The sequence below is a fragment of the Salvelinus alpinus genome, chromosome 6, assembly GCF_045679555.1.
Source record: "Salvelinus alpinus chromosome 6, SLU_Salpinus.1, whole genome shotgun sequence".
NCBI lineage: Eukaryota > Metazoa > Chordata > Actinopteri > Salmoniformes > Salmonidae > Salvelinus > Salvelinus alpinus.
In genome coordinates, this window is record NC_092091.1 from 30,919,738 (window position 1) to 30,930,465 (window position 10,728).

Sequence of the window (10,728 nt, forward strand, 5' to 3'; positions counted from 1 at the left end):
AAAATCTCACATTATTTTAAGTTCAATGAATTCTAACCCCGAATTGATTGTGAATTCAATAGCATTCGATTCAGTCCTGGAACAAATTCGGGAAGACAGAATGTCAAGCATTGCATGAAGTGCACTCTTGAAAATGAACGTTTTTAAAAGTTGGAACCCTTGTGGATATGCTATCACTGTTGTTATTTTGTTCTTGCTTGGAAGAAATACAAATGATTGACTATCTTATATAATTCAAATGCGGTAGAGTGATTAGTCCATAGGCAATTTTAAACTTGAAGAATGCAAACAATTTCTGGGTAGTCTATTTAAATAAGTTGCAAACGTGTGTAAATATTTGTCTAGTGTGTGTATTACAACTATTCCTATCATTATGTTTACAGGCTACCTCCATACATCACTTTATTTTCCTCACAACTTACAGTATTTCCACAAATGTCACATTAAGCTCCTGGTCATTAAATGGAGCTCGTTTAAAATATGATATTTGTTCAACATATGATGTTTAATATGTAGATACCATACTAGGCCCACTATGCTTCTGGCACAGTTCATCAATTTAAATCTGAATGCATATGCGTCTTACCAGTGTTTAAAATTCTAACAAAATAGATTATATTCCAGCCACACACTGCTAGTCACCAGTGCCAGAGGCATCTCAGAATGAATCTTACAAACAAGTTATACTAAGTGAGGAAAAGTCCTGAGGCTTTACTCATTATTTCTCTTGATTTGATAAAAGATAATACCCATGTAAAGATAATACCCACACAAACCAAGACAGGAGTCCGGGTCTTCAAGAGGAGATGGAACACATTCAGAAGATCACATTCCCTCCAGACATGGCCTACAGAGAGGACTTCTTCATCAGGCGCACATTGGACGTCCGTAATGTGATTGTTCGAGCCTGGTTGGACCACCTCGACCAAGGCAATAGAGACAAATGCAATGGGACCAACAGCACATACCATGGGTCCCTGGTGAGGTCATTCAAGGTGCTCCAGGCAGTACCGCCCTCTAAGAGTCCAGTCAGACTTACCCTGGGTGTCCCTCGTGGATGGCTGATCTGAGGTGGCAGCTGACCAGAGGCAGAGTACGCCATTGCCCACATGAGTCCGGCCATGTCTAAATCAACCAATCATGTTTTTGTTTATGTGTGTTTAAATTAAACTCACCTGGCTGTCACTTATACTTTGAACAGTTTACACTCTTACACTCTGGAGCCTAGCAGGCTAGGCTAAAGGTCGTAAACTGGCCCTTCACACCTCTGGTCCTAACCAAACTGATTGGTTGCTAGGGGTCATGGTTGCCAGGGGCCTTATCACACGGTGGGATCAGCCAATCAAAGGCAGTTATCTTTCTGTTTCCTTCACGCAGTCACAGAGAGAGCAGCAAGCTCATCTCTGTCCTGCACAACAACAGCTGGACTGGTATCTCTGAACTTGTGCGTGCACAAAGTGATTTGTGTGCCATTTGTACATTGTTCTTCGTAGTTTATTCTTACTATTGTTGTATGCTGCCTTTGTGTATAGCTGTGTTGTAATATGTGCCGGTAGTATGTACATTTTCATACAGTCCTTCCCTTGTTATAAAAAACATGTTTCTCTACTTGTGCTATAAGTTATTGTATTGTGTACAGTGCATTCATTACCTGTTTCTCCTGTTTCAGAACCACTACCATTCCACTACCTTTCCATGTTCATTTTATCAGTGTGTGTGTCAATAAAGTATCTGTGTGTGTAACTCTGAGGTTGCCTTATTCCCCTCTTACCGGAGAAGGTTCTAGTGGGTCACAGATCAACCCAAACAGATAGATGCTCTCTTTCACCATGAATTGAGACAGGAAATATGTCACGATCGTCTTGCTGAGAGAAAGTGGACCAAGGCGCAGCGTGTGCAAAATACATTCTCTTTTATTGTAGAGAAAGGAAAAAAAACACGCAACAAACTGAAACAAAACAACAAACGAATCATGACGCTAATGACGTAAGTGCACACACAGGCTACAAACGTACAACATAGACAATTACCCACATTAACCTAGTGCCTATGGCTGCCTTAAATATGGCTCCCAATCAGAGACAATTAATGACATCTGTCTCTGATTGAGAACCATTCAGGCAACCATAGACACAGCTCGACACCTATATTAAACACAAACCCATCTACTCTATTTAACCCCCTAAACCATACAACCACCCTAGACACTACAAAAACACATACATTCCCCATGTCACACCCTGACCTAACTAAAATAATAAAGAAAACAAAGAATACTAAGGCCAGGGTGTGACAAAATAAGCACTGACATATTATTTTGTTAAACATGGTGTCCTCAGTCCTTATAGTTGTAGTGTATACTAATGTTTTGTTTTCCTTTCATTGATTTGTAGACACTGTAGATATGTTGACATTCCCAATGGTAAAGGGAAATGGGGATACCTAGTCAATTGTACAACTGAATGCATTCAACTGAAATGTGTCTTCTATATTTAACCCAACCCCTCCGAATCAGAGAGGTGCGGGGGGCTGTCTTAATCGACATCCACGTCATCGGTGCCCTGGTTAGCACTGGAGAGAGTTTTGAAGTGATTTACAAGATCCACCCTTTCATCAACATAGATCTTGAGAGAACCTGCCTCCTCACTGTGGAGCAGCCCAGGTTTGGATCTGACTTCCCTCTAAATTGTATAGTTTATTTACATTTATGACAAATTTCCTTACATTGTCATGACAGCTGATAATTTGGGTAATCTTGTGGGCAACAAGCTCTCTGCATGTGTAATGACAATGTCACCTGGAATGACTCACAACAACATGAATAGTTATAACCGGTATAATGCCAAATTAATTATACAGTTTTGTGGCCTCTTACACAGTGGGTTCATTTAAAGTTCAACTAAAAAACTCCATGAACTAGCACTTTGAAAATGATAGCATCTGCCATCCAAAGTTTCTGACTCCAATTAACCCCCTTAGGTCAGTTACAGTAGGCTAAGATCTGTGTCTCTTTTCAAGGCTGACACCTCATTTCACTTCCATTTTTGATTTCACTTAACAGATCAGTTTCCACATGGTACAGTTAAAAAAAGAAAAAAGCCTTTGATAAACTAACACTCATTTGAGCCTTTCTCCTCTTACTAGCTCTGATTTTGCTGATAGCTACTTTTGTAGGAGAAATGTACTTACTATGACTGTGATATGTGGTTGTCCAACCTAGCTAACTTAAGGTGAATGGACTAATTGTAAATCAAATCATATTTAATTGGTCGCATACACATATTTAGCAGATGTTATTGGGGGTGTAGCGAAATGCGTGTAAAATAAATAAATAAATAACACACAAAAAAAATGGATACTGCAAAGTTGCTAGAAGCAGAGTTGCCATGTCTGTCGGAGCCATCTTCTTTACCAATCGCTCTGGATAAGAGCATCTGCTAAATGACTCAAATGTACACATTTAAATGTACTTTATTGTCTACATGCTTTGAAAGATCAGCAAAAAACATATGTCGAAGATGATACCAGTGGGTGGGTGTGTTTTATGGATGCTTAAGGATGGATGGATAATCTAAGATGTAATCACAGTTTACAATGACACAAATTCATTCAATCTCCTCCCTGAGACAGCCATGGAACAGTGACAGTGACACAGGAAATGGAATGTGAAAGATCTCATTAATCTCCTTTTCCCCCAGGGTAACAGTGTCTATGTGGGTCTATCTGGTGCAGTGGTGTGACAAGAAGATCCTCCATCACGTTGATCAGAACAGTAAATATGACACTCCTCTGATGCAGCTCACTAACCAGGCGAGGCATAGCATGGCAGCTTGTTGTGGATTCACCAGATAGGATGTCACTGTGTATTTGTCAGTGTTTTGCTCTCACTTGATACTTATGATGCCATGCTAGGCTGTGAATGTGATGAAGCTGTCCTTGTGCGATAGGTAGTGGTATGATTGGATATCAACGTGCATTATGGGAGATGTACATTATGTCTTATGATTTAATAAAGGACATGTCATCATGTCTGCTGTTTAGGAGAGATCCTAATTCAGGTGTGTGTGGTGTCTAGGGGAGATTAGGCATTCATAGCCCATACATCTCTGCCTCTCTGGACATGGATCAGGCTAGACTTCTCCATACAAGGCCCTAAGGTACCATACAATTGAATTGAATACACTTTATTAATCCCACAAGGGACACTACAGCAACAACATACAGTATGTATGTGCTCCTAACCAACTATGTTATTTTGTTAGTTTTTTTGCGTTGTTTGTAACATATTTTTGAACTTATTCTATACATAATGTTGCTGCTACTGTCTCTTATGACCAAAAAGAACTTTTGGACATCAGAACAGCGATTACTCACCACGAACTGGAAGAATCATTTTCCTTTCTCAAGTCCGATGAGAAGGATATACTGCTTCCCGGGAACAGGCCCAGATCCCCGTCATTTGCGTGAAGAAGAGACGGAGGAAAAGAGGGCGCAGGTCGGGCTGCCTTCTGAGAATCTGTAGGCGAGCGAGTAAACTCCACTGTCATCTGTTCTACTTGCTAACATGCAATCATTGGAAAATAAAATTGATGACCTACAATTACGATTACACTACTAATGGGACATTAAAAACTGTAATATCTTATGTTTCACCGAGTCGTGGCTGAACGACGACATGGATAATACAGAGCTGGCGGGATTTTCCATGCACCGGCAGAACAGAGAAGCTACGTCTGGTAAGATGAGGGCTGGGTGTGTGTGTCTTTTGTCAATAACAGCTGGTGCGCGATGTCTAATATTAAAGAAGTCTCAAGGTATTGCTCGCATGAGGTAGAGTACTTTATGATAAGCTGTAGACCACACTATCTCCCAAGAGATTTCTCATCTATATTATTCGTAGCCGTCTACTTAACTTCACAGACCGATGCTGGCACTAAGACCGCACTCAACCAACTCTATAAGGCCATAAGCAAACAAGAAAATGCTCATCCAGAAGAGGCGCTCCTAGTGGCCGGGGACTTTAATGCAGGCAAACTTAAATCAGTTTTACCAAATTTTTACCAGCATGTCACATGTGCAAACAGAGGAAAAAAAATCTTGATACCACCTTTACTCCACACTCAGAGACTCTAGACCACCTTTACTCCCCCGCCCTCCATTTTGCAAATCTCACCATAATTCTATCCTCCTGATTCCTGCTTACAAGCAAAAACTAAAGCAGGAAGTACCAGTGACTCACTCAATACGGAAGTGATCAGATGACGCGGATGCTACGCTACAGGACTGTTTTGCAAACACAGACTGGAATATGTTCCGGGATTCACCCAATGGCATTGAGGAGTATACCACCTCAGTCATCGGCTTCAATAATAAGTGCATCGACGACGTCGTCCCCACAGTGACCATACGTAAATATCCCAACCAGAAGCCATGGATTACAGGCAACATCCGCATCGAGCTAAACGCTAGATCTTCCACATTCAAGGCGCGAAACACTAATCCGGATGCTTATAAGAAATCCCGCTATGCCCTCCGACGAACCATCAAACAAGAAAAGCGTAAATACAGGATTAAGATTGAATCCTACTACACCGGCTCTGATGCTCGTTGGATGTGGCAGGGCTTGAAAACTATTACGGACTACAAAGGGAAACCCAAACGCGAGCTGCCCAGTGATGCGAGCCTACCAGACGAGCTAAATGCCTTTTATGTTTGCTTCGAGGCAAGCAACACTGAAGCATGCACGAGAGTACCAGCTGTTCTGGATGTCTGGGTGATAACGCTCTCGGTAGCTGATGTGAGACCTCTAAACAGGTCAACATTCACAAAGCCGTGGGGCCAGATGGATTACCAGGATGTGTACTCAAAGCATGCACGGACCAACTGGCAAGTGTCTTCACCGACATTTTCAACCTCTGCCTGACTGAGTCTGTAAGACCTAAATGTTTCAAGCAGACCACTATAGTCCCTGTGCCCAAGGAGTGAAGGTAACCTGCGTCGGTAGCCATGAAGTGCTTTGAAAGGCTGGCCATGGCTCACATAAACAACATCCTCCCAGATACCCTAGACCCACTCCAATTTGCATACCACCCCAACAGATCCACAGATGATGCAATCTCTATTGCTCTCCACACTGCCCTTTCCCACCTGGACAAAAGGAACTCCTACGTGAGAATGCTGTTCATTCAGCATTCTGCTCAGCATTCAGCACCATAGTGCCCTCAAAGCTCATCACTAAGCTAAGGACCCTGGGACTAAACATCTCCCTCTGCAACTGGATCCTGGACTTCCTGACGGGCCACCCCCAGGTGGTAAGGGTAGGTAACAACACATCTGCCAGCCTGATCCTCAACACGGGGGCCCCTCAGGGGTACATGCTCAGTCCCCTTCTGTACTCCCTGTTCACCCATGACTGCATGGCCAGGCACGACTCCAACACCATCATTAAGTTTGCTGACGACACAACAGTGGTAGGCCTGATCACCGACAATGGAGGTCAGAGACCTGGTCATGTTGTTATCCTGGCACCACCTCTCCCTCAATGTGATTAAGACAAAGGAGACTTTTGTGGACTACAGGAAAAGGAGGACTGAGCGCGCCCCCATTCTCATCGACGGGGCTGTAGTTGAGCAGGTTGAGAGCGTCAAGATCCTTGGTGTCCACATCACCAACAAACTATCATGGTCCAAACACACCAAGACAGTCATGAAGAGGGCATGACAAAGCCTATTCCCCCTCAGGAGACTGAAAATATTTGGCATGGGTCCTCAGATCCTCAAAAACTTCTACAGCTGCACCATCGAGAGCATCCTGACTGGTTGCATCACTGCCTGGTATGGCAACTGCTCGGCGTCCAACCACAAGGCACTACAGAGGATAGTGAGTACAGCCCAGTACATCACTGGGACCAAGTTTCCTGCCGTCCAGGACCTCTATAACAGGCGGTGTCAGAGGAAGGCCCTAAAAATTGTCAAAGACTCCAGCCACCCTAGTTATAGACTGTTCTCTCTGCTACCGCACGGCAAGCAGTACCGGAACGCTAAGTCTAGCTAATCAAATGGCTACCCAGACTATTTGCATTGTCGTCGTCCCCTCCTCACCTGTTGTATTCAGCGCATGTGACAAATAAAATGTGATTTGATTTGACCTAGCAAGATGACTTCACCACAGGTATATTCCCTATAGGCTGCCCATTTCATGCAGGTGCCTTTCTCAAACATACATAACCTGCAGGTAGTGTTTGACGGCATCTCCAATTGTCTTGGTTACATGTACAGTATTTACACCATACAGTTACTGCTGCCACTTATAATGAATTAGGCTGAGGCTACGAAAACGGAGTTTTCACCCCGCCACACCCCTCTGCAAACTTCTTTCTCAAATCTAAGGATCCAAATCACGTTCTGTGTTATTTACACATATTCACGTGTCTCTCTTTACTCACTATCTTCTGAACCCTCAACCAATTTAATCGATATGATGATATAGCCTATGTCTCTGCCTCATATTTATGAACAGCTGCGATTTGAAAGGACCTTCCAAAAATATATATGAAGGCTTCAACCTTCTCTGTCTGTTGTAACGGATATTGCCGTAGCACAAAAAAAACGAAGTCTACACATTGCATTGGGGCCCCAAAAAATCGTGTTTTGTGTGATGATGTAATCTTTATAGTTATGCTGTCATATAGCCAAGAGTCTGCCTCCTGTTTAGCCAATGTTTGCAATGATATTGAAAAATTAACATTCAATCGCTATTGTTTGCCTATCCGTGTCTTGCTTGTTTGTTATGCTGTGTAGGCTACATACTGTATTGCTTGCCTAAATAGCTGCATGTAACTCCCCTCCTGAAAAAATGACATGAAATTGCTAGACAACCTGTTTGTGTCGTGCTTATGTTTGCAATAGCCTACTGTCACAACAGACAAATAACTAAGTTATTTGAGCCAGACATCCTCCTGTTTTGGCTACCACCTCCACCACCACGCCTCCCTGTTACTGGCTACCATCCACATGGCTGGCCTGGGGGTCCCTGTGGACCAACAGCAGGTAAGGACCACACAACACTCACCTGCTGTTATTGCTACTAATGGCGCATCTATCCTCAGCTGTATGTGTGACCCCTGACCCATGAATGACCTTTTTATGACCTCTGTGTATTTCAGGGTCATATTTACAGTCTGATTGGTGCACTGGGAGACAACCATTAAGCCCTCATGCATTTGGGCTACAAACACACACAAGGAATTGACAAAAACTGACATGGGGTATGGTTACTACGCCATTGTTGGGGCATAGACCACTATTGACCAAGGGATGGTATTGGAACAACAAGTGAGTTTATAGAGAAAAATGAGGGACTTTAGTTATACTGTGTTTGATGAGTATAACGTTAACCATACATGTCTTCTCATTCCAAGCAATCTATAACTATAGCACATTCGTATAAGCAACGAGGACCATCTGAACAGCCTGACTCATGAGACAGGTGACGCCTTTCAGTTTCTCAAACTTCAAGCTGACAGAGGAGACGTTGAATCACAGTTATATCAAAAGACTTATACATAATTTAGCTTTAGTTCTAGACTACAGTAGCTAGAAATGTCTTCTACGTCAAGTTAGGAAAGATCCAAAGGAATACATTTGAAAATGACATAACTCTTCATTTATGCAGAAACATCTAGCAAAGCTTCTGTTCTGGGGTGAAACGGGTGTCTCTAAGGATGGAAGGAATGCAGTTAAGTGGTACGCTAAGAGTGCCATGGAGCTGGAGGATTCTTCAACCATGTATGACTACTCTATCTTATTACTTTAGGTAAGCATCATGTCCTATGCAAATAGGGGACTTCAAATGGAAAGAACCCAAACCACTCAGAGAAGAATGTGGTAGGACCACAGCTCATTTTTAAAATCAACTTGAGTTTTAAGTTGAAAACCTTTGACAGATTTATGAAAGGTCTAATAGTCGGTGTGTTTCCTGTACTCTGTACTCCTCCCTGTATGGCCACGTGGTCGGGGCGGTGGAGGCAGCCTGGTACCTGTCCACAGGAAACCTGGACAGGGTCTCCCAGGACACAAAGAGGACTGTGATATTAGTATTTTATCCGCTCAGTGAGTGAAGAGAGCTCCTGTTTGGTCCACTGCACCGGAGGGTAGCCTGCAGCAAAGTGTCATCTGACTCAATGACAAGAGCTAATGCAAGGACAGGTCTTGGGTATTTGCATATCTAAGAATAAGTGCCATGTCACAGTGTGGCGTAGAGAGAGAATGACCCTGCTTATTGTTGAGGCACACATGTCTTATGAATCCCCAGATGAAGCAGTTAGTGTCCCACACATTTTCTTAGATTCTAAAGAGTAACGAGTTAGTTGATGCCAGAGTAAACCTTTAATCACTGAGGTTATTGTAGGTCATGGTAATAATGATGTAATGATAATGTAATAACAATACTTAGCTGATTTCGATATGTGATGAACCTCCTTAGTGGTTCAATTAGGGTTTTCATGTATCATTTATTATCTGTTCTGTCCTCCAGCACGCTAAAACAGATTTGCGAGCAGAATGGTTACCTGCGATATGTGGTCAGAGAGGCTCTCCAAGCCTACCTCCAGGGCTCCCTGGTGAGAGAAGCAAAATAGACTCTAGAACATCCGTCCAATTTGACTCACATTAATTTGATTTGGCAAATCAAATTAACGATGTTACGGTGTGTGCGTGTGTTTGTGTGTGCGTATGTGTATGTGCGCGTGTGTGTGTGATTATTCTTCCTGAAGGGGTGAGGCTCTGGCAGCAGCAACAGGTCTGGTTGTGGCACAGAATAATGTTGCCTACCTATTTGAGGTAAGGAGTCTGGCATTTTAAATCCAATTTTCTTATGCAAAGTTACATCATCTCTCATATTATTCTGAAATAATTTAGTTCAGATGTAGAGAAGCATTCATTTGAGACATTACAAGGCCTTAACAGAAAGGGACGTGAATGACCATAAGCCATTATGATACCTTCACTTACACCTGAGTTACCACTCTTTTTTAATTGCAGGAAATGAAGGAGAGCTATGACTGTCAATGGCTGTATTACAACCATTCCACAATGAACTATGCCCCACATGACTCTGGTGAGTTTCTGTCTTACAGACTACAATGTCATCACAAAGCCTTGAGTCACTAGTGGAAAAGCTAGTTTACATAAAGCACCTGTCTCTCTGTTAGCCTGGTCCCAGATCTGTTTGGGCTCCTGCAAACTCCATTGATGTCATTGTCAAGCCAAACATTTGGCATGACCAGAAGTGACAAGGAGTTGGCACAGACTGGCACTCAGGCTATCTCTCTGTTTCCAGGTTTCCTGAAGATGGTAGACTACTACTAATCTAGCAGCATGCTTGGAACTGTTGATCAGGCCATATCAGTGTACAACAGATCAGCCCTTGCAGGCAGTTCCCAGGTGACTGTCATTTCCTGTATGCTATGATCAAGCCTCTAGAATTCAGAATTACTCTTATGTAAAAGTAACCATCAGAAGTTGTACTGATCCAAACAGATCAATACTCATTATTTTCCTCATGAATCCCCAGGGAATATATAAATTGGTGGTTTTGGCAGAGGAGGGATATGATTTCCCATTGATCATCAGAAACAGATTAAACGTACACTACATGGCCAAAAGTCGAATATCTCATTCCAAAATCAGGAGCAAAAATATGGAGTTGGTCCCCCTTTTGCTGCTATAA

General features: G+C 42.7%; 1 pseudogene; it reads left to right on the plus strand.

The window, feature by feature from the left end:
- Window positions 1-443: 443 nt before the first annotated feature.
- On the plus strand, window positions 444-10,728 carry LOC139579681 (protein sel-1 homolog 3-like; annotated as a pseudogene).